Source organism: Schistocerca cancellata, chromosome 5 (genome assembly GCF_023864275.1).
Source record: "Schistocerca cancellata isolate TAMUIC-IGC-003103 chromosome 5, iqSchCanc2.1, whole genome shotgun sequence".
In the NCBI taxonomy this organism is placed as follows: domain Eukaryota; kingdom Metazoa; phylum Arthropoda; class Insecta; order Orthoptera; family Acrididae; genus Schistocerca; species Schistocerca cancellata.
The window spans coordinates 129435125-129461158 of NC_064630.1; the positions used below are offsets into that span (position 1 = coordinate 129435125).

Below are 26034 nucleotides of genomic sequence, written 5' to 3' on the forward strand. Positions count from 1 at the left end.
GGACATGAGGCCACCAAGCGAGTGATGGTGGCGTCTAACCCCTCCAGTAGACATGCTGGTGGGCAAGCCGTTTCATCAGGACAATCCCCTAATGACCAATGTGCAGGAGCTCCAAGGCCTGGTGGTGGAGGGAAGGTGGAAGCACAACAGACAGGTCCTGGCAGCACTGCCAGTAGTCCCAGACCTCTGGCTGTGGCAGCTGATGGTCTGACGGCCACCCATGCTGAACATGGTGCATCAGTGCCTGGAGGGTCGGGTTGTCTGCCCTGTGATGTGCAATTAGCTTGGCATCCAGTGGCAAATCAGCTACTGCCTCAGCAGCAGCATCATCCAGGTGGAAACAGGCAACCAGGTCAGCATTGAACTCAGGGTTGGCGCCCACCAGGAGATGAGAGAGAAGATCTGCATTCACACGGAGAGCTGTGGCCCAAAAACGGATGTCGTAGGAATATTCCACGAGGAACAGTGCCCAGCACTGGAGGCGGCGAGCAGTCCTCGAGGGGCTAGTGGATGTAGCACTGAACAATGAGACCAGAGGCTTGTGACTGGTGTATAAGGTGAAGTGATGGCCGTAGATGAAATCAGGGAATTTCTTAAACCCAAAGATGATGGCCAAGGCCTCCTCCTCAATTTGGCTGCAGTTACGCTGAGCCAGGGATACCATTTTGGAGATGAAGACCACTGGGCGCTTGACTCTGTCGATGACATGAGACAAGACGGCCCCCACACCATAGTCTCACGCACTGGCAGCCAGGGTGAGAGGCTTGGTGGGGTCATAAGGAGCAAGGCAAAACACTGTCAGGAGAGAAGACTTCAGACGGTGGAACACCCTATGACAAGCTGGTGATGCATCCAATGTAACACTCTTACAGAGGAGGCAGTGAAAGGGTTCCGCCAGAGCTGCAGCATGTCGGATAAAACAGCGGTAGTAACTGAGTTGACCCAGGACTGACATGAGCTGGAAGATGTTCTTCAGGGGTGGCAGCTGCTGAATAGCCTTGACATACTGGGGTGTCAGTCGAACTTCGGGACTGCTGAGGGGAGGAGTTTGATATGGGCTTCGAACCCAGAGACCCCCAGAGTTGTGGCAGAGAACACATCTAGGATGTCATCCAGAAGCTGCTGCAAGCGATTGTCTGCCGACAACTGGATGGCCAGGCATGAGTCATGTATCTCGAGGTCTCAAGGCCCAGTAAGGGAAAAAAATCCATTCCCAATAAGTTGGTGGGCTTGGGGGTGGCAATTATCAAAACCTGGGCCGTGACATTGTGAGTGAGGTACTGTACCCGAGCCAAGAACCACCACTGTAGTCGGATGATGTCGTTGCTGTAGCTCTTCAGAATAGTATGGAATGGACGAAGTGGCCATGAACCCAACTGACAGTGGGAATCCCCATCGATGATGGTGGTGGAGGATCCTGTACCCACTTGAAATGGGAGAGGAGTGCCATCCAACCGCACAATTAGAGTGATCACAGCCATCGTGTGCAGAAAAACTGACTTCACAATGGAAATTGGCGGCAGTGGGTCCAGCTCATCCCCCAGAGTTGGAGGCGTCCATGGCCATCAACAATGACGACTGACAGACCTTGGTTTGTGACCCTGCTTTCTGGAGGCTGAACAACCACCCTCCGGAAGTGGCAATCTTGCCTCTGATGTATGACAAAGCATTGACCACAGGAGGGCAACCGCTGTCGCTGCTGCTGCTGTGGCCACCATTGGTGCAGGTGGGGACCAGTGCCCTGGTCCTGGAGGGCGGGCGCAGCCTCAGGAGGGGGCTCCGGCACTGCTGCGGCAGCTGCAGTTATGTGAACCGGTGTCATGGGGGCAGGCAGCGAAGACCTGCACTGGGGACTGCAGCGTGGAAGTAGAGCGAAAGGACTGCTCATGAGCACGAATAATGGAGAAACAGGTGTCTAAAGAGGGATCTTGGATAAACAGGTGTATAAAGAGGGATCTTTCAGCTTCAGAAGATCAGTCCATAAGGTATCAACCGGGGCATGGACAAGAATCATATCACGAATGAGTGCCGAACCATAAGACTGCTTGCAATGGGGGTTGCCACAGAAAAAATGACAGTCACAGGAGAGACCTTGCAGCATAGCAATCCATTCCCTGTATGACTGTGAGGGAAGCTTGTGACGTGCCACCACCACGTGGACCTGAGAGTCAAAATAATCCAATAGGCTAGAAGGAGAGAGCATGAGGTTCTGCATCGGGATGCAACTATTGCAGAAGATGATAAGCTTCCGAACCCACATAGGCAAGAAAAAATGTGCTGAATTCATGTGCAAGACATCAACACAGTATCACCATCTCACCGAGAAATGCAGTGAATAAACAAGTATGCAGTGAGTAAACAAGTATGGAAACAAGGTCTGCAGCTACAAGATAGGACAACAAAACATCTAATTTGAATCTGGAAGGTAGTGAGGCCCCTGTTCAGCATTTGCCTGACATTTACGTTAATCCCAAGAGCTTTTGATGGAGAGATGAACAAGCATTTGAACTAATGCCAAGCCATAGTCATAGTGCACTATTAAAATTTGTTAAAACTAGAATTGTAGGTGCAGCTCAAAGTAAACTACTCATATGCAATATGACAGCAACTGGGGCAGATGTGAAAGGCCTTTTATTGAAGAACTATGAGTCAAAAAGGGCTTTGCATTACCATATGTGTTTATTATTATCCAGTAGGCAGAAAATGCCTCAAATTATAGCCAAATGGATGAGCTGCCTTGGCACACTGCAACACCAATTTCAAGAAGCTGTCCATGGACTGGTGAGGTCATCAGATGTTCCTAGTAGCCATGCTCCAATTGGGAAGCTGGCACAAGCAGTGTTCATACAGGGAATCAGACACGAGAGGATTAAAACAGTAGTGGCAGCAAGAGGAGATGATTTAACATTAGTACAACCAATGGAAAGAAGAAGCTTCTTGCAAAGAAAAGTTCAGTGAATCAACTCACCTGAGAGATTGCTATTTTAGCTGTAAGAGAGGGAGACATCTTGTAAGGAATTGAAATATGTAGAAACATGTCATGAAAATAGCTGCCATGCAGCCAAATTGTAGCAGAGTAGAGAAAAAAAATGGACCATTACCCTGCACTACAACCAAGAAGCACAGAGGAAACACTATGCACAGGTCATCACAGGGAAATAGGGAGCAAGCGGCTGAACATAAGTTGTCGATGAGATCTTCAAGGACAGCCAGGGCCATATGATCAGGCCAAACTCATGATACATTGTGTTTGTAAGGAACTAGAACACTTGGCCTGACAGTGTAATGCTGATGCTAAGTTAGTGAATAAAAAGACTTAGAAACTGGGAAACAAAAGAAAGGCATCAGTATGCAGTCAACCCATTCCACAAACTTGCACTCTGTAAACTGCAAGGGCAGAAATGATTTTGAAAATACACTGATAAAAAAAATTGCAATACCAAAAAAATAATTAATGTAAAGAAACTTGAGGAATATGTTTGATACATTTGTCTAGGTAACATATTTAAGTGATTTACAATGCAAGATCACAGGTTAATGTAAGTGTGAGTAAGTCACTGCAAATGCGAAATCCTGATACATTAGTAACAGGTTATAACCAATGGAATGTTGAATGCAAGTATGCAAATGTGTATGCATTATGTTGCACAGGTGCCAGATGGCAGTTTGTGGGATGGAGTTCCATGCATGTTGCACTTGGTCAGTCACTAAAGAGATGTTTAATGCTGTTTGCGGATGATGCTGGATTTATTGTCCAATGATGTGCCATATGTCCTCGATTGGAGTCAGGCCTGGTAATCAAGCAGGCCAAGGCAACAAGGCAACACTCTGTAGAGCATGTTGGGTTGCAACAGTGGTGTGTGGGTGAGTGTTATCCCGTTGGAAAAACCCCTGGGATGCTGTTCATGAATGGCAGCACAACAGGTTGAATCACCAGACTGATGTACAAATTTGCAGTTAGGATGCATGGGTAACCAAGAGTGTGCTCCTGTTGTCACAAAATAAAAAAAAATAAAAAAATAAATCACACTCCAGACCATAACTCTATCAGTTGGTCCAGTGCACAGACAGGTTGGTTGCAGAGCCTCAACTGGCCTCCTTGTAACCAACACATGGCCATTACCGGCACCAAGGCAGAACCAGAGAAGACAGGAAAGACATCCTGTGAGATGATACATGAACAGGCCCACAAGAAGACAAGATTTTAAGGATTAATGTGTAGGACACATATCTGACAGAAGGAATAGTGGAGAAGCAGCCTTGGTGATTGTCAAGAGAGACACATTTTGAACACCACAAAAGGTCATATTGGAATGAAAACTTCCTGGTAGGTTAAAACTGTGTGCCGGACCGAGACTCGAACTCTGTGCCAGCACACAGTTTTAATCTGCCAGGAAGTTTTCATATCAGCACACACTCCGCTGCAGAGTGAAAATCTCATTCTGCGTATTGGAATGTTCCAAACTGAAAACAGAAGCAGTACCTGACATGAGAAAGTGAGGAATGCCATATACATAGTACAGTTTCAGTGGACCAAAAGACATGGCTGTGTATTATTAAAGGAAAATCACTTAAACAAAGAGAAAGGACTTCAATTATTGAATTATGTATTGTGTATCATGAAGTATTTCACCATCCTCGAGATAGATGAATGTCTACTGGGGTGGTGAAGCATGAGATTAAGTTGAAACCAGAGGTGCAAGGTACAGTGATAAAGGGAGGATATCATTATGCTGAGCACAAGTGGGTGAAATTTTCCATTATTGATGATTTCGAAGAAGAAGGAAGGCTCAGAAAAGTGAAAGTGGAGAACAGTTATGGACTACCAGAGATTAAATGACATCTCCATTAGTGCTGTATTTTCTCTTCTCATACTGATGAGATTTTATATAGCTTAGACTGTGCAAAGGATTACCACCAGATACTGTTGGATGAGGATGATAAAAGATAACCTTCTCCACTTCAGAAGGGCATTACGAATACAAAAGATTGCTGATGGGAATAATACATAGTGGGGACACTTTTCAGAGACTGATAACATGGTACTAATTGGACTTCAGGGACAAAAGATGTTTGTATATTTAGATAACGTGGTCATCTTCAGAGCTACATTAGAAGAGCATAATGCCAGACTTGGAGAAGTGTTTGAGGGGTTCAGATTCCACAATTTAAAACTGGAGGTTGACAAGTATGAGTTCCTATGGAAGAGGCAACTTACTTGGGGCATGTAATTACAACAGAAGGGTTAAAACCACATAAGGTAAGCATGATACAATATATCCAAATCCAGTACCACAAAGTAATTGAAGAGCTTTCTATGGGTAGTGTCCTTTATCATTATACAGCAAAACCATTACTTGAATTCCTGAAGAAAGGAGAAAACTGCAAGTGGTCAACTCAGCAGAAAGCAGCCTTCCAGGAACTGAAAGAGAAAATAGTTAGCCCCTTGATCTTACAGTGTCCTGATTTTGCAAAGCAGTTCATAATTACAATAGACACTAGCAAGCAATTGATTGGCACCCTCTTGAGTCAAGGAGAATTAGGACATGATTTTCCACTTGCCATTGTGTCCAGAATGCTGAACCATGCCGAGAGATGGTATATGATGATCGAGCGACAGCACTACCCACTTTATGTGTATGGAAAAAAATTCATCGTATGTACTGATTACAAACCTTTGAAATGCTTGGTGCATATAAGTGATCTGTCGTCAAGAGTAATGAAATCCAGGATTAAACTGGCAGAATAGATATTCGAAATAACATATAAAAAGAGATTGCAAAACACAGTAGCAGATGGATTGTCATGGATACCAGATGACCTAGCTGCATTCACTGGGAATGTGGTATAATAATGGCTTGTGACGAGGGCCTCCCATCAGGTAAACCGCTCGTCAGGTGCAAGTCTTTCGATTTGACGCCACTTTGGCGACTTGCACATTGATGGGGATGAAATGGTGATGATTAGGACAACACAACACCCAGTCCCTGAGGAGAGAAAATCTCCGACCCAGCCGGGAATCGAACCCAGGCCCTTAGGACTGACAGTCCGTCATGCTGACCACTCAGCTACCGGGGGCGGACTGGGAATGTGGTGGACATCAACAAGACAGAACAAGACAACCAGTGCTTATTGAAGAGGAAAGGCAAGCAATTCTGAAGCAATTTTACGATTCGCCAATAGGTGGACACCACTGAATCAGTCATACATATTACCATATTAAAATGTATAGATCATGGAGAGGTATGAAGAAAGATGTAGAAGACTACATTCAGAATTGCGATTTTTGTGAGAAGAACAAGATTACACAGAATAAATGAAGGTGCCTTACTGCTGACTGAAATAACTAAGCATGTATTCACTCACGATGATATCAACATAGGTGCACCACTTCAGATAATAGAGGGTGGGAATAGATACAGCATTACATTTCAGGATGCCCTCATGAAATTCACTGTAGCAGAGGCAATAGCACAACAGGATGCTGACACAGTAGCTTCAGTCTTAGTGCAGAGTATAATTTGCACTTATGATATACCATTAGTATTACTGAGTGACCAAGGAATAAACTTCCTAAGTGACATATTATAGAGGATTTGTTATTTGCTGAAGATCTAGAATATTCATTGTTGTGCATACCATCTGGAAACAAATGAACATTCAAAATGATGCATTGTATACTAACATAATACCTGTGCCATTTTATGGGAACAAAGCAGGAAAACTGAGGTGAATAGATGCCTTTTTCCCCTTTTGTATATAACACTATAGTGCACCCATCAACTGGGTTCACTACATTTGAGTTATTTTTCAGGAGTATATGCAACATACTAAACATCTTATCATAGGATCTGGCCAAAGTACAATGCAGTTATGATGATTACATAATGGACCTAAAGGAAGGAATGTGCCAGATGCATCAGGTAGCAAGAAGTGTTAAACATGAATGTAAAGAGGAGAGTAAGGAGTACTGTGATTGCCCTCAAAACCCCAAGAAATTCAAGGCAGGAGAAAAGATATTATTATATGACAAATGTTGAGATGAGGATGGTGAAAGAAGTTAACAAGCCTGTGGAGAGGACCTTCTTGTGTTGTAAGGACTCAAGGCTCTTATGTAATACTCCAATTAACGAATAAGAAATTCATGACAGTACACATGAACAGATTATAGCAATTCTTCTAACTTTAGACAGATGAGATTGTGATAAAGTTCACTGATGTGTTCTGAAACATAAATGAGAAAGGATAGGCTCAATTCTATCTTAAAACTGATTAAAGAGGAAACTCAAAAGGTAGAGTTAATGGAGACACTGTGATGGGTCTTCGGAGACATGCTGACCACCAGTTACTATCCTCCTGTTAACCCTGGAAGCACCAGTAAACAGGAAGAAAGGACAGAGATGGAATACATTAGTGAGAAGTATAAAGTTGAAAGTTTAGACATCCAGAGTGTTAGGAAAACCACTCTAACATTACTGATGGCCATAAGATGATGCTGCTAGGTGGCTTTTGATGAGTGGGTGAACAACAGTGACTTCAATTCAGTATAAGCCAGTTGCCTGCTGGATGCAGGAGTTCAACACCACCAGAGAGATATATTACAATGCAGAAGGGAAAATCAAGATCACTAGCATCGTATGGGAAATTGTGACACATCAGTTTATGGAAGTTAAAAGAAAATGCTGACAAGACGATACGCAAGGTACAAGCTGCCATAGCCCATTGGCATAGATACTATAAAACAACACACCACAGTGGAAATGGTGGAAGGGCTGAAAGACAACAGAAGAGAATCACAGGCATTAATTAAGCAGCTGGCATGTTGTGAACAATGGCTTCAGTAAGGACTTTTTGCACATCGTAGGATCAGCCAGTATGCTTTTATTCGGTACGTTAAACAAACAGGACACCGAGTACTTTGAGACAAGAAAAAAGCAAGTGGAAAAGGAACAGAAGCAACTATTGCACTTAAGCCAGGAGGAAATGGTGATAGTGCAACCCGCAACAACCAACTTCAAGAACACAAAAGAAAGTTGGCAAAGGTTCTCTGATATCCTGCAGACCAATATGAACAAAATTAAGAAACAAGCATCTAAATTTCAGAATGAAACAGACCAGAGATCTCAGTGGCTAACCTTAGAGACAGAATTTAATGAGCAGATGATGCAACAGATAGTAATATTCCAAAAAATTCAGAGGAGAATACAAATGGCTACCAGCAGCCATTGTGAATGTACAGAAAGAGATATTAGCATTCCTTATCATCAACCACACACAAGTGATAGAATACCTGCAGTTAATGAGGGATGACATCGGCAACGAGAAGTTTCCACTAACCTTGAAGAAGAGAATGGATATAGGTTCCTCCAAATAACCAACAAAAGGTTACCATATGTATTGAAAGTACCCCTAGCATAGAAGCAAACTTTCTATTTGATACAGGATACTGCCACTATCTGTAAGGAGAAAGGAGGATTAGTAGGTATATTTGGCTCCAGAAATGGACTATCTTTTAATAGGCGATGCTAAACAACAACTGCCATATACCTGCATCAGCTACATTATATGATCAAAAGGTGTAAGGAGCGTAAACATTGGTCAATTGAACAGTGGAAAAATGTTTTGTGGAGTGATGAATCATGGTACACAATGTGGCGATCCAATGGTGGGGCGTGGGTATGGTGAATGCCCAGTGATCGTTATGTGCTGGCGTGTGAAGTGCCAACACCAAAATTCGGAGGCAGTGGTGTTATGGTGTGGTAGTGTTTTTCATGGAGGGGATGTGCATCCCTTGTTGTTCTGCATGGCACTATCACAGAACAGGCCTACATTGGTGTTTTAAGCACCTTCTTGCTTCCAACTGTTGTAGAGCAATTCGGGGATGGTGGTTTCATCTTTCAACATGATCAAGCATCTGTTCATAATGCACGGACTGTAGTGTAGTGGTTACACGACAATAACATCCCTGTAACGGACTGGCCTGCACATAGTCCTGACCTTATAAGCTCCCTTCTCCTTGGAGACTATTTGGATTAATTAATGACTATTATGTTACAATCCTCTTGTTGTAGTTGACCGTGTATATCGAGACTTCGTTCATTGTTAAATGCAATGGTGTGGTACTAACTGATGGAGACGCATTAAAAACTGATAAAATTTAATTTATTTCCCTCATCACACTGCACAAACATAAACACACTATTATTCAAACTGTGTGCCACTACTATTAAACACAGAGATAAATCCTTCGTTAAGCAACCGTCTTTGGCTCACACAGCCTATACCTTCCACAGCCTCTCAACAACTACCTCTGCTTGCGACTCTCTGGGCCACTGGGCATTGTCGCCCTCCAAAGAACAATCACTTACAGATACTACACACAAGTACCATCACAACCTGAATCCTACAGAACATCTTTGGGATGTTTTGGAATGCTGACTTCGTTCCAGGCCTCACCGACCGACATTGATACCTCTCCTTAGTGCAGCACTCTGTGAAGAATGGGCTGCCATTCCCCAAGAAAACCTTCCAGCACCTGATTGAATGTATGCCTGTGAGAGTGGAAGCTGTCATCGGGGCTAAGGGTGGGCCAACACCATATCTAATTCCAGCATTACCGATGGAGAGCGCCATGAACTTGTAAGTCATTTTCAGCCATATGTCCGGATGCTTCTGATCACATAATGTATATTGCAAAGCATTAGCACAAGCCCAAAAGATGCACAAGCCCACATCTGCAATTAAAAACAATAAGAGCACAACCTCTGTAAGATAGATCTGTTGAAACAACCATGCAAGAGTTTCGAAGTAACTATATCAAGAAAATAGTATCAATCACAAATAGCATTTGGATAACCCCGGAACCAAATGAATGGACCTACATGGCCCACAAAGCGGAAGATTAACGCTGTTACATGATGGTCATGAATCAATAGATATAATAGTGAAAGGAAGAGGTAAACTAACATTCTTGGGAAAGTGTACAGTATATGGTGAGCAGACTACTACACACCCAGCAGACAATACAAACTGAGCGAACCTTCTGGACATACTATCCAATGTTAACTTATCCATGAAAGAGGTCCCATTTGAAATAAAATAAAGGCAGATAGTGATGAAGATAGAGAAATAGGCTTCCCCACACCTGCAGACATACGAGAGTGAGTAAAATGAAAACCTTAAATTTGTAATAACAAATCGAAATTTCACGCCATTATCCTGTAAGCTGGTAAGCATGCTACAAACAGTGTGCAGAATGGCCTGTAGGTGGCAACATAGTGCAGATGCACACATACCGTCGCAGTATCAGTATAAAGATGGCCGCCCCACTTGCGACTTGCACCAGGGAAGAACAGCATTCTGTTATTCGGTTTTTGTGTAGTGAAGGTGTGAAACCTATTGAAATTCATCGACGAATGAAGGTTCAGTACAGTGATGCTTGTTTGTCACAGCAGCAAGTCTACGAATGGAGTAGGAAGTTCACAAATGGTGTGACTTCAGTGGAAGATGCTCCTCATCCAGGTCAGGCACAACGAGTTGTGACTCCACAGAACATCGCAGCAGTTGAAGCCATAGTGAAGGAAAACTGCCAAGTGACACTGAATGACATTGCAGCATGTTTACAGATTAGTCATGGGTCAGCACACCACATTGTGCATGATGTGCTCCAGTTCCCCAAAGTGCCTGCAAGATGTTTGCCATGGCAGCTGACTCCTGAAATAAGAGAACGATGTGTGGATGCTTGTGAAGAACTTCTTCGACGCTTTGAATGAGAAGGTGATGGCTTCCTTGCAACAATCGTTACTGGGGATGAAACCTGGGTTCACTTCCATCAACCGGAAATGAAGAGAGCAAGCAAGGAATGGCGCCATTCCTCATCACCAAAACCAAAGAAGTTTTGAACAGAACCATCAGCAGGGAAGGTAATGCTGACTCTCTTCTGGGACGAAAAAGGCATCATTTTGGAGCATTACATGCCTAGAGGGACCACTGTCACCAGTGCATCATACACAGATCTCCTAAAAAGTCATCTGCAGCCTGCAATCAAATCAAAGTGACATGGATCGCTGTCAGCAGGTGTCCTTTTGCAACATGACAATGCAAGGCCCCACACTGCCCTTACAACAGTTGCAACAATCACAGACCTGGATTTTGAGTGTCTTCCTCATCCACCATACTCACCTGACCTTGCCTCAAGTGACTTCCATATGTTTGAAGCACTCAAAAATGCAATGGGAGGAAAGACATTCCGCGGTGCATGAGTGGTTGCGCGGGCTACCAAAAGAATTTTTTTCTAAAGGAATTTATGCATTTTGTAAGCGCTGGAGGACTTGCATTGAGTGTGGGAGAGATTATCTTGAAAAGCAATACAGCTTTGTACCACTTCTGCACAATAAATAATATTTAAAAAATATTTAAGGTTTTCATTTGACTCACCCTCATACATCACTTGCTGAACCTGAAAGGTATAGGGTGGTGGATGCATGATTTAGAAAATAGGTTAGGGTTACATAAAAGGTAACATAAACAGTGATCCAACTGGAAAACATAGATTTTCTTTTATATGTTAGTGATCACCAACACCCTCATAACTACAGGAGTTACACTTAAACTTCTCAGATGCAGCATTCAGTGCTGAAACTGGCCAGAAGAGAAGTGTTAGGTTAGCTCATGGTAAAATCTCACTTGCATCCCCCCCCCCCCCAAGTGAAGTTATTCCCAACCAGAGTGCTACGTCACCAGATACACAAGAGCACAGATGAAGAATGTGGAAGATGGGATTACTTATTGTTCACACTTGTGTTATGGGGATGTATTATCAAGGGAAAAATCTAATCTACATATGTACACTTATATGGAAAAAGAAAAGAGAAATCTGTGTATTTATGTATATAAAATGTAACTCGTGTAAGAAAGAAGTGTAAAATTAATGTCTAAGATTTGAGGGTGAATCTTTCCCCAATAAGGAAGGTGTAATGACTGAAACATGAAGAGCTGCCACATAAAAGAGAAAAATCATCTAAAGGTGAATATTAGCTGTAAGCCTGATAACTTAGGTTGACAAACATTGGGAAACTGCTGATTTCATGCTTACTGATTGCTAATTGGCAGTAAAAAGGGATGCAGTCACATATCTTGTACAAGCATAATGCCTAAAACGTCATATGTAGAGGCTCTCAAACATCAAGAGAGTTTGGCAGAGTGCAGCTAAATTCAAGTGTTCCAGCTAATGACAGCAGCTTTGGATGAACAAGCCTACAGCAGATAATATGTATGTGAGCAGTCAGACTCAATTAACTCTGTGCACTAAGGACTTGCAAAGCTTGCTGTTAGTCCATTATATACCCCTGGGCTACATATTTGTCTACAAGAACCTATGTCTGTATGTCATTTACACTGCAGCGAACACTTGAACCTAAGAGTTCCATTAAAGCAATAGAACCCACCACTTTCATGGTTTGTCATATGTAGTACCATATTATACTGTTCATATGCAAATCTTAACAAAGTTATAGGCCAGGGTGGGCATTTATTCTGGTAACTGGTTGGAGAATCTAGTATAAAACAGTCTCTGCACCCTTCATACCTGACACATGAAGACGCAATAAAAAAGCAGACCAGTAGCCAACCCAGATTCTCATTTCACTATCATTTACCATATCTTCCTCCTTTAGCCTGATATCCAAGTCTATCTGTACTGTCTCTACCTGCAAAATCTCAGCTTGACCCCATCACTGTTTCACTCCTGTACAAAGCCACTCATGTACCAAGAAAAGGATGACCTAACCATCCCACATCACCTCTGATCTGAGAGTGAGCTTCTAAACTATGTATGTCACAACCCACGTCAGGTTACAAGACTGAAGACTGGTTTGATGCAGCTTTCCACACAAGTCTACCCTGTGCAGGCCACTGCATCTCTGGATACTACTGCAACTGACATCTATTTAAACCTTCTTATTATATTCAAGCCTTGGTCTTCAACTACAATTTTGACCTTCCACATCACCCTCCATTACCACACTGAGAATTCCTTGAATCTTGAGGATATGTCCTATCAATCAGTCTCAGTGTACCAGCATCAAAAATCCAAAGTCAATTTCATCTTTCAATAGGATTCCTTCTCCCAATTTTAATTTCCCTGAAAAGGGAAAAACAAAAACTTTTGAATACTTTTCAATCAACTGAATGAAAAATACATAAAGGGGACTTGGATTGCGAAACAGAAAATACTCATTTTCATCGGGACAATGCAGTTGCCGCAAATGGAATCAGTTGATTGATCTTTCAAGATACCCAGTTAATCCCATTATGATGGAAAACCTCCAGGAATGTGGATTAATTAAAGAATAAAGTTAACCAGCTGTTAGAATGGCTGCTGTAGCATTCAACATTTGTGATGAATATATTCTGGGCAATATGATCACAATCTGTAGGGTGAAGTGCCTCACTACTCCACATCTAATAACATTCTGCACATTAAAAATATTTATAATCTCTTTTTATGTTGACAGGTAGTGACCAAGGGCTCATTAAGCAAATATCAATCTGTTTCTGCAACATCATTAATCACGGTGATAGAGGCATTTTTTTCTGAGTGGTGGCATTTGTTGCTTCAGAATAGAAGATCTGTATGAGAAAAATTCAGAGATATAGTTCTTTTGTAGGTCGGACAAGAAATTGTAGAGTAAAAATACACTGAACATGGGGATTTTGTGTTGTTGTTGTTGCAGCCACTTGAATGGTGCACCATCTGTAAGTTTACTCATTCTCCATGGACACTAGTGCCACCAAGGAAAATGATACAACATTCAACAGAGAATGGAGCAAATTTCAAGGTAGTTATACACGACTGATAACTTGTGGTTTCACAATGAGACAAACTGACAATGTTTCTGAGAAAAGTGAGTCAATAATAAATAAGCTATGATTTTAATGATTAAAAGGAAAACTCACTTTTCATTCAGAGAAAGTGAGTGGTCGCTTTCTCTGGTCATGCATTAGTGAGACATTGAACTTGATAGAAGATAAAGCCAACATATAAACTGTAAACAGGAACAAAATAGGCTTATCAGTGAAATGTGATGCAATTACAATGAGGCAGTAAATGTGCAATTGCTCTTAATAGGGACAAAAATATGTCACTTGACTTACTGAACACATGAAAAAATACTGCTTTCATTTATCATTTTGTTAAGTTATCTGCTTTCATCATATTGTCTGCTTTAAATTTTTCAAGGATAATACATTTTTTCCAGTTCCATTCCTTTCAAAACTACACCACACTGAACCATTCACCATGTTGAAAAGAGTGCTCTCCCTCTCCAACACAGCATCTATCTCCAGTTCAAATGTTCATGAGGGCATTTTCTTATGACATTCTTCATTATGGAATTAAATGAATCAAACATTGCTTATTTACAGAGTCTGCCATACTCATTTTCATTTATACAGTGATCATGAGCATTACTGTTTAAATATCATCAAACATCTCTTAGATAATACTTACAGCACACAACAAAGATAAGTATTCTTCTGTCAGAGCAAGACCTTCCAGTACTAGACATGTTAGATGTGTAGATCTGGAAATACAGTTATGAAGAGCTCTGAGAAGAAGATCCATCACAAACTTTGTTTGTATAGCGGGCCTCCCAGTTGCTTTAGTGGCTCTCTCTCGTGTATTAAACTCTTCTATATCTGTTGAAACAGAAAAGCAACAACTGTATCTTGATGCCTTGAATAATCTTTAAGTTTAGAATTTTTCCTATTGTTATTATTCCGATGTGGTGAGCCCAACAAGTCAGGACAATGAAATTGACATGACTGTTCCACCATGGATGAAATGTTAGCCATGATTTGATTTTTGCAAGCAAAAAATATATGGCTCCATCAAACAATGTAAAATCCACTTCATAAGGTGTGATGGTCATGGCACACATCTGTGCATTGCTGCTGTCTGGACTCAGGCTCACGGACATGTACACCTTCTGCTGACCACTGGCAACAACACTGATTCAGCATGGAGAACTCTTGCCCGAAATGTAACGCAAGCCTAGCCTCCTATGGACACACTTTACGCCCTCACTCAAAACTCCAACAATTGTACAAACGGTTCACATCCACAGTGTCACACATGCTAACAATCTTGCAGACACAGGCAGAGCTGCCACAACAAACTGGCTGCTACTGACTCTGGAAGTGAACAACTGCTGCGAATCTTCCAATGTTCCATGGCTGAGAATGCATTTCATGGTTTGTCCACAGCACTGCACATTTGGTCCTCGCAATAACTGCCCTCTGGCAATGTCCCGTGCAAGTGTGGCATGCCTTAGCACTTGTGTCAAGGTGTTCTTTTTTCATTTTCCAGCAGTATATGTAGCCACTAAGAGATCATACTTGACCAAAGCAGAGAATGACAATGAGAAGGCCATAATTATATAATGCATAGTTGTTTCACTGGGAAAAATCATATTATGGCTTCGTTTTTCAGTTATTGCACATATATTGAAATGACAGAGATAAAGATAAGTGACTTCAGAATGTTGAATCAACTGAAATTACTCAAAAGGTAAAAGGTGACTGAACCTGATGGAATACCTGTATGATTCTGGGTAGATTATGTGAAAGAACTTGCTCCTCTTCAGCAATGATTAATCATAGGCCCCTGAAAAAATGATATATTCAAAGTGGTTGGAAACTGCTAGAGGTCAATCTCACACACAGAAAGGCTTTGTTGCACAGATTTACTTATTACAGGCCTATATCATTGATGACTACTGTGGAGTTGTAGAAAGTGGTTGAGACTCATGTTGTTGTTGTGATCTTCAGTCTGAAGGCAAGCAGACATATGTCTGCTGGTGTCTGTATATGTGCGGATGGATATGTGTGTGTGTGTGAGTGTATACCTGTCCCTTTTTCCCCCTAAGGTAAGTCTTTCCGCTTCCGGGATTGGAATGACTCCTTACCCTCCCCCTTAAAACCCACATCCTTTCGTCCTTCCCTCTCCTTCCCTCTTTCCTGATGAAGCAACTGTGGGTTGCGAATGTTTGCATTTTGTGTGTGTGTTTGTGTTTGTTAGTGTCTCTATCAACATACCAAATATCACTGTCCCACCATACTATCCCTCCCCCTCCCCATCCCCGCCTCCTCCTTACCCCACCCAGTCGCCACTCCCATCATGCAATGGTGCTGATGCTCGCAGTGTGGTTTCAGTTGTCTGAAACTGCAAATGTGTGTACAAGTTGTGTGTGTGTGAGTGTGTGTGCATGTGTGTATGTGTGTGTATTGCTGACAAAAGCCTTAATGGCCGAAAGCTATAATTGTGTGAATCTTTTTAGTTGTGCCTACCGCGACTGAGCATCTCCGCTATATGGTGAGTAGCAACTTTGCTGCAAAAGGAGATTATACTGGGTACTAGCACTGACATTTCACAAGCTCTGTCAACTATTCAGATACATGTGGTTCTGTTGGAGTGATTGTTTTCTGCATAAGTCCTCACGAGTGTGATACTAAAATTTCCCTTTGAATTCTTGGTGTTCTTTTTCCAATTTACAATAGTGTACGTAACAGATGACAGCCTAGTTTACTTAACTCAAAACGACTTTTATTTTTCCTCAAATTCATAAGTGTAATTTTACTCTGGCATTCTTCAGCCTTCTTCTTTTCAATTTCTTCTCTCTATCTTTGTTATTTAGATACTCCTTTAGCTATCCTCTTTGTGTTTTTCTTTCTGTCATGTTTTCATCAGAAGAAAAGCAGGACAAACTCCCAAGCAAGGAAGATTGCTTGCACTGTGAGGCACCATGCAGACACAAGAATGCCCATGCGTACACATGCTCTTTCCACAAATTTTTGTGCAGGCTCTTTTATTCCTGTTTGTCTGCAATTGTGAACAACAAAAGCAGCATTGTGTGGACATACCTTTATGGCAATGATCCTTTCTCCCCAGGATATGAGGCACTGGTGGAAATTTAGCTATGACGATGGATCGTGAGTTGTGCTCCAGTAGCTCTGTTGGTAGTGCACTTGTCTGCAAAAGGCAAATGTACCACGTTTGAGTCTTGGTACAGCACACAGTTTTAACCTGCCAGAAGATTTATATCAGTGCACACTTTGCTGCAAAGTGAAAATTTCATTTTGGTCTCCTCTTATCTGCTGTTAAGGATGAAATGGATTATCTATCCACCCAGTACCTAGTACACCTACTGCTCAGAGGTTTAGCGCCTATAACTGTTCACAATATATCCTTACTTGAGGTCAAACTAGCCATGTTATGTGCATTGAGAGCTACAATGGCATCAGGGATTGCAGATGATCCTACAGATGCACAGCCTTTACCCAAGGTGCCCCAACATTGGAACAGCCCAAGGTAGCAGCCTGAAGCCTGAGCATCGTTGCAAACAGTGTTTTAGCTGTTTGGAGATAGCAGCCCATTCTGCCTGCATTCATACTCAACAAGCACAGTCTCTCTCTCTGTCTTTCACTTTGTACAATTATATAACAGTATGAAACAAAGTAATAGCTCAAGCAATCAGAGACTACAATGACTGCTATGACACGACATGACTGTTGCGATACACAGTTCACTTGACATCTCTAACAGGGTCCCTCTCAGAAGCTGGACAGTCAGATATGCGTACAAGAAAGGTAGCTGTGAAGAAACCTTGGGTGGCAGAAGAAATACTTTAAATGATTCATGAATAATGGAAGTACAAAAATGTTCAGGAAAAGCCAGGAATACAGGAATGTTAAGTCACTTAGGAATTAAATAAATAAGAAGAGCAGGACAGCCATGGCAAAAATGGATAAGTGGATAAGTGAAAAGACTATCCTGAAGGAATAAGAGTCAATATGGAAGACATAGGAGATCCAGAGTTGATAAACTCTGGAAATCAAATAAGGTGAAAGTCATAGACAACATTCCTTTGGAAATTCTAAAATCATTGGAGTAAATGGCAGCCACATGATCATTCAAGTTGGTGTGTAGAATCTGTAAGACTGGAGACATACCACCAGACTTCTGGAAAAATATAATCCACACACCCCAAAGATAGCAAAAGCAGACAAATGCGAGAACTATCACATAATCAGCTTAGCAGTTCATGCATCCAAGTTCCTGACATGAGTAATATGCGGAAGATGCAAAAAGGAAACTGAGGATCTGTTAAGAGGATGACCAGGTTTGGCTTTCGAAAAGGTAAAGGTGCAAGAGAAGCCCTGTGGAGAAAAAATCACTTAAAAATAATGGTAAAAAATATAGGTGTCTGCTATAAAAAGTTACATGGACGAAAACTGTTAGTTGAAAAAGCTCACGTCATTGCAGCTCATGGTGTTTTTTTACATAAAATTGTAGGAAAGGATATATGTCCAATTATAGGGTTAGACAAAACCTGGGTCAACATTGGAGAATCAGTTAATATATGTTGGACAGACAAATAATTTGAATAGCAGTGGTCATCAGCCAACAGGAAAAGCATCCCAATTAAGTGTGGCTCATGCAGGTTCTTCAAAATGTTTTGTGCATGAAGGACTTGTAGTTTTTTGACCAAGAAAAACCTGTGCCTATCATGAAAATATGGATCACCCACAGTTTCTGCAATGGTTTACAGATTTGTTGCTCCAGTTTAGTGTTCCGACAGTGTCTGTAACAGATAATGCATCTTACCGTTCTGTGATTTTAGACAAAACTCCACAATCAGTGACCACAAAGAAACTATGCAGTGGTTGCAAATGAGAGACATTGCTGTGAACATGAGCACAACAAAGCTCCTGTTATATTCATTTGTAAAACAAAATAAGCTGTGATGCCAAGGGAACAAGATCGTACGGTAATTAGGCTACCACCTTATCACTGCAATTTTAACCCATATGAATTGGTTTGGAGTGATATCAAGGCCTAAATTTGAAATATCAACAAGAATTTTACAATAACAGAAGTGGAAAGGCTGCTACATGAAGGTATGGCTACTGTAGACGCCACCTCATTGAGGAAGAAAGTAGACCATTTGGTACATTCATAAGAGAAGCACAGACTATAGACAGAATTATAAATGAGAACAAACAGTTAATAATTTCTCTTGATTTTTTTATGGTTTTAGGGCACAAAACTGCTACAGTCATTAGTGCCCAATCTGTGGCTTAGGGAAGGGTTAAAAAAAAAAAAAAAGAAAGAAAACAATTTGGAAATCAGCAGCAATGGGAGCGAAACTCAAAAAGTGGGGAAACTAAAAAACAGAAGGAAATATTAGAAAACCACTATAGAAGGGGGGGGCGGGGTTTGTTTTCCCCAAAAAGAGCTTCAAATGACCGATGTCATCTCACTGACACTGATAAACTCGAGGACGCGATTGGCTGAGCATGTGTCATCTGCTAAAATGGAAGATATATCCAGCGACAGCTGTAAACAGGTGCGTAGCAGAAAATAGGGGCACTGAAGTAAAAGGTGTCTCGCTGTCCACAGTTGAGAGCAGTGGGGACAAAGAGGGGGAGGATCACCACTTAAAAGATGTCGATGGCTAAAAAGGCAGTGGCCTATCCGGAGTCTAGTTAAAATTACCTCCTCCCGACGACGAGTTCAAGAGAAAGAGGTCCAAGCACAGGGAAGAGCTTTCACGTCCCGCAATTTATTATTGGGAAGTGTAGATCAATGTGTGTGCCATAAACGATGAGCAACACGACAACGTAAAACACTCTGTTGATCAGCGAAGGGAACCATGCGAACAGTAGGCTGAAGAAGAGAGACAGCAGCCTTGGCCACTATATCGGCCACCTCGTTCCCACGGATAACAACGTGTCCTGGGATCCAGAGGAATGCCACAGAGACGCCCCCCAAGTGGAGGCAGTCCTGAATCCGGTGGACCAGAGGGTAGACAGGGTAAAGAGCTACGAGACTGAGGAGAGAGCTGAGCGAATCTGAACATATAATATACTGTATACGCTGATGGCGACGGATGTATTGGACAGCCTGGAGAACAGCTGATGACAATTTTGGTGCTGATTCTGGTGATAGTGAAAGAGAACTGATTGGAATTGCGCCACTGACATTGTAAGTTGGTGAATGAAAATGCATACAGAATTAATTCTTGCTCTATGCAACCAAGTAGACTATCCATCTTTTGCTTTATTTTGTTCTAAGGATGTGGACAGCATGTTCTTTGCTATGTTTAGGTTTATATTATTATATGACATTTTATATGCACATACACTCCTGGAAATGGAAAAAAGAACACATTGACACCGGTGTGTCAGACCCACCATACTTGCTCCGGACACTGCGAGAGGGCTGTACAAGCAATGATCACACGCACGGCACAGCGGACACACCAGGAACCGCGGTGTTGGCCGTCGAATGGCGCTAGCTGCGCAGCATTTGTGCACCGCCGCCGTCAGTGTCAGCCAGTTTGCCGTGGCATACGGAGCTCCATCGCAGTCTTTAACACTGGTAGCATGCCGCGACAGCGTGGACGTGAACCGTATGTGCAGTTGATGGACTTTGAGCGAGGGCATATAGTGGGCATGCGGGAGGCCGGGTGGACGTACCGCCGAAATGCTCAACACGTGGGGCGTGAGGTCTCCACAGTACATCGATGTTGTCGCCAGTGGTCGGCAGAAGGTGCACGTGCCCGTCGACCTGGGACCGGACCGCAGCGACGTACGGATGCACGCCAAGACCGTAGGATCCTACGCAGTGCCGTAGGGGACCGCACCGCCACTTCCCAGCAAATTAGGGACACTGTTGCTCCTGGGGTATCGGCGAGGACCATACAACCGTCTCCATGAAGCTGGGCTACGGTCCCGCACACCGTTAGGCCGTCTTCCGCTCACGCCCCAACATCGTGCAGCCCGCCTCCAGTGGTGTCGCGACAGGCGTGAATGGAGGGACGAATGGAGACGTGTCGTCTTCAGCGATGAGAGTCGCTTCTGCCTTGGTGCCAATGATGGTCGTATGCGTGTTTGGCGCCGTGCAGGTGAGCGCCACAATCAGGACTGCATACAACCGAGGCACACAGGGCCAACACCCGGCATCATGGTGTGGGGAGCGATCTCCTACACTGGCCGTACACCACTGGTGATCGTCGAGGGGACACTGAATAGTGCACGGTACATCCAAACCGTCATCGAACCCATCGTTCTACCATTCCTAGACCGGCAAGGGAACTTGCTGTTCCAACAGGACAATGCACGTCCGCATGTATCCCGTGCCACCCAACGTGCTCTAGAAGGTGTAAGTCAACTACCCTGGCCAGCAAGATCTCCAGATCTGTCCCCCATTGAGCATGTTTGGGACTGGATGAAGCGTCGTCTCACGTGGTCTGCACGTCCTGCACGAACGCTGGTCCAACTGAGGCACCAGGTGGAAATGGCATGGCAAGCCGTTCCACAGGACTACATCCAGCATCTCTACGATCGTCTCCATGGGAGAATAGCAGCCTGCATTGCTGCGAAAGGTGGATATACACTGTACTAGTGCTGACATTGTGCATGCTCTGTTGCCTGTGTCTATGTGCCTGTGGTTCTGTCAGTGTGATCATGTGATGTATCTGACCCCAGGAATGTGTCAATAAAGTTTCCCCTTCCTGGGACAATGAATTCACGGTGTTCTTATTTCAATTTCCAGGAGTGTATTTACAGTAACAATTTGGAATGACCTCTCATAGACATTGTCATTAACTTCACGTGTCATTTATTTCCTGGCTTCATGTACTATCAAAATGTTTTTCTCCAATGTTGTTCTGTCCACTGTTAGAAAAAAAAATACTTTGTTGTACTTATGTACACATTATCATGCAACAGTTTAAATATATGTTGACTGTAGCTTACATTTACAAAACACTTCGGAGCTGTGGGTGTGTGCAGTGGCAGCTATTGCAACCTCGTAATCGTATTATAGCCAACTACACATGAGGTATCAAGTGACATGTTTCACCAGCCTGAGTGTAGTTTTCATGATATGTCAGAGAGTGGAGTGGAGGACCAGTGCAGGAGATGGGAATCGATTGGTTCCACACTGTGCCAGCTGCGTGAGCGGCAAAAGACATGCAGATGGTAAGGCTGTTGAGGTCATCGATCAAGGCGATGATATTATTTTCTTCCACATTAGGAGGAATGTTGAAGATGTGCAGGAGTGTGACATGATGTGTGGAGTCATCGAGCATACAAGGAGGTGAGTGAAGCACAAAGAGAGTACTGTCACATAACTGCAAGAAGATGTCATCGACCAACAGAGAACAGATGTCAACATAGAAGTGTGGAATGTAGGAGAGAGTGGGAAATGTGGAAAGCTAAAGGAAAGTGCTTGTGGAGGCCATGTTGGGGGAAAAACTGTCAAATGCAATACCCAAAGCACTCAGAACACATGAATCACATGGATCAAATGTGAGAGGTAGACAGCAAGGAGGGAGCAGGAGCAAACTCATCAGTCAGGTATTGGTAGTGGGAAGATCATCATGAAGCATCCAAACTGGCTTGAATATGTTGATGGAAATGGTTTGCAGCTTATCATGAACGAGGATGTCAAAGTTTCAGGTGGAGCAACAGAGCACTTTGTGAGGGCCCGAATAAGGCAGTTGGAGAGCTGACTGCATGGTGTCATCAAGGAGTATTACATAGTCACAGTGCTCTAAAGTTTTATGAATAAAGACACGAGGCAGTGTGGGCACACAGAGATGGGGTACAGATGTGAGCAATGTGAGTGAGTGCGGTCACGCTCGACCAAAGTTGAGAGCTCAGAACAGAGTGGAGGCTCAGAGTCTTCGACAAATTCAGCAGGCAAGCTCAAGGGTTCGCTATAACGTATGTGAGCCAGGGATGTCCATAAGTCCACCCTAAATGCCATTCCAAGCAGGATCCAGAAGAGAGCATAGGACCAGGAAATAGAATGACATGAACGCTGCCTGAAGGATTGGGTGCCAGAACTCAACCAGCCCATTAGACTGCAGGGTCCAGGCTCCCAGCTGCTAGTGAAGTGATTGCTTTTGCTGAAATATTTTGCAACAATGACTGCTCTCATATGGAAAGAGAGAGCATGTGATGCTACTGAAAACTCATGTGCAAGCATTTTCTTTGACAGTAGTGTGAATTTATTGGCACTGCACAAGTTGCACAGTCTGGTGAAAAGGATAGATCCAAACTGTCATCCCTGATAAGTAGTAATAGAAGAGGGGAAACTGAAGTAAGGAATCCAAAAGGTGACAAATGCCTGAGCAACAATATCTCCAATAATGAGCAGACTTGAAACAGCTTTGACCCACCTGGTGACACAGTCAATAATGGACAGAAAGTATCAGCAACCCACTGAGGAGGGAGAGGACCAATGAGGTCGAGATAATGTGTCAAAACTGCCCTTTATGGATATTGAACTGACCCAGAGAAGGGTGGGAATGGTGTCCGACTTTACTGCGTTGGAATAGGAGACATGCGCATGTCCAGATGAGACACTTTGACTTAATGCCCATCTAAACTAAATATTCAGTAACAGCGCATGCAATAGCCTTAATACCTGGATGCACAATGTCGTGGATCACCGAGAAGACTTTCTGGTGTAGGGGGATGGGGATGAGAGGGTGTAGACTACCTGTGGAAGTGTCACATAGTACCATGTTTGAAGAGCCAGATGGACATCATAGCTCAATAACCAATGAGATATCATTACCTCATAGTAAATGATCTATACTGGGGTCATCCTATTGGAGCCATGCAAGTTAGTCCAAGTCCAACAGTGAAGATATAGTGTTGAAGAGATAGTGTGTACACGAGACATGTAGTCAGCGACAACATTCTCAGTTCCTTTTGTATAACAGAAATCAGTGGTTTACTGGCAAATGAGGTATATGTGATGAAAGCAGTGGGGCAGCAAGCAAATCATTAGCAGAATTATGGATGGTATCAGCTAGTGGTTTGTGATCTGTATGTATAGTTACATACCAGCCTTCTATGTTCTTGCAGAAGGGGTGGACCGCATCGTATATTGCCAAAAGTTCCCTATCAAGGGCTCACCACTTATGTTGTGAGGTGGTAAGTTTTTGGGAAAGAAATGAAGAGGGTGTGTCGAGTCATTCGTGTGCTGTTGCAGGATGGCACTAATCGAAGACTCGCTCACATCTGTATTGATAGAAATGTGCATGTCACTAATGGAGTGTATGAGTGTGGCAGTATTGGCCAGTGCTCTTTTAAGTGCGCTGCGTCTCATCAGATCATAGTGCTTTACCGGCGCTGGAAGTGTATTTGCCTGCCAAGGCACATGTCAGAGGGGCTTGAGGGACACAGTGTGAGGGATGTGCCATTGGAAAAAACTGACCATTCCTAGCAAATGATGGAGGTCATGAAATATTTTGGGTAACTGCAAATCTAGAGGAATGTGATGTGATTGGATTCAGGGTGAATATCATCAGTGGAGATGGTATGGCCCAGGAAAGAGACACTGGTAGCACATAACTGACATTTATCATGGTTTATCTTAAAGCCATTGTTGACGAATGTTTTGAGAACTCGAGATAAATCGAAATCATGTTCTTCGGCAGAAGGGGTAGATGAGAATATCTTCAGGGTGAGCATAGTAGAAAGGGAAAGGGAACAAGACTGAGTCAAAAAATCATTGCTACATCTGTGTGCCACTTTTAAGACCTTAAGGCATGTAGCCGTATTCAAATAATCCAAACGATGTAATAATAGTGGTTTTAGATATATTGTGCATAAGGGGTTGATGATAACCCTTTCAGCAGTCAATAACACTGAAAATCTGTGCACTTTGCAGATGTTGGGCAAAATCCTAGATGTGAGGAATCGGATAACTGTCAAGGATCATCCAAGCATTGAGTTTGCGGTAGACCTCACACAAGCAGAAAGAACCATCTTTTTTAGGCATAAGATGTATAAGAGACGACTATTACACAATCCCAGAATCAAACAGGTCCTGTGTTGCAGCCTTAATGTGTGCAATTTGGTGGCGCAGAGGGGGTGAGCCTTATACTGGACAGGGAGAGGAAAGGGGCCTCAGTATTAACTAGCCTATGGCGGGTACCATTAGTAACATTACCTATAATGGAATGTGTACAAACGTAACAACACTCATCGACAAAGGTAAGATGCACAAAATGCTGTAAGTTTAATTGCCACTGACTTGTTAAGACTGTGGTTAAGGTGGAGACACAGGCAGGTCAGGAGCCTCAGTGACGTGTTTGGCTGTAATGTGGTGAGGTTGGTGACCATGTGGATAGCATGCGCAAAGTTGGCTGATGCATTGGAAATCAGATGATGCGGGTTGTTGGTGTTGTTGTTGTTGTTGTTGTTGTTGGCATGGAGGTCAGAAAACTGTGGGCGGTAAGTCGAAAGCTGGGTCAGCAAATTGACAAGATCCGCTGTCAAACATGAGTACTTCGAGGTAGCACAGACAAGTGCAAAGTTCTGAGAGGGGGTGATGACAAAGGTACCTGGAATGCAAGAGGTGCATGGAGAAGCAGAGTAGCTGATTGGAGGTCCGGCAAGAGGCTGAAATGTTTGAGGAAGTTGATCCTGAGAATGGGGCAGTCGCCATTAGTGATCTGGAAGGTCCAACAGAATACCAGACCCAGGATGCATTGCAGATGAATATCTGCTGAGCCATGGACAAGTATGTTGGAGTTGGTGGCTGCATGGAGGAACAGTAATGCAGGAAGAAGACTTGAAGGAGTGCATGATGGTGGAATGATGCTGGTATCAGCCCTGGTGTCGATGACAAAGTGGAGAGTGCAGGCAGGGTCATTCACTGTATTGGATGACTAAGCAGACGGGCAACACGCCGTGAGTCGTGGCCCCTAAATGGACTCGCAACCGGAGTTTGGGTATGCACATGGTGGATGACAAGACCATGCAGTATCACTGAAAGTCACATGGTACCAACATAATGGGTATGCAGATGTGTCTCTGCTGTGTATCACCCGAGCTGTTTGACGCACTGTGTACTCATTCAGCCTAAGGAGAAGAGTGGGAAGCAGGCACAGGAGGCACATATGGTGCCAGAAGTTGACCGCCAGCTGGCACTGGACATAGCTGCTGAGA

The 26034-nt window shown here is 43.2% G+C and overlaps 1 protein-coding gene across 1 annotated transcript in view; it reads right to left on the reverse strand.

Moving 5' to 3' along the window:
- The window catches only part of LOC126188396 (centrosomal protein of 78 kDa-like), a 191041-nt gene that overhangs the window by 159368 nt on the left and 5639 nt on the right, over positions 1-26034 (reverse strand). The window lies entirely within an intron of this gene.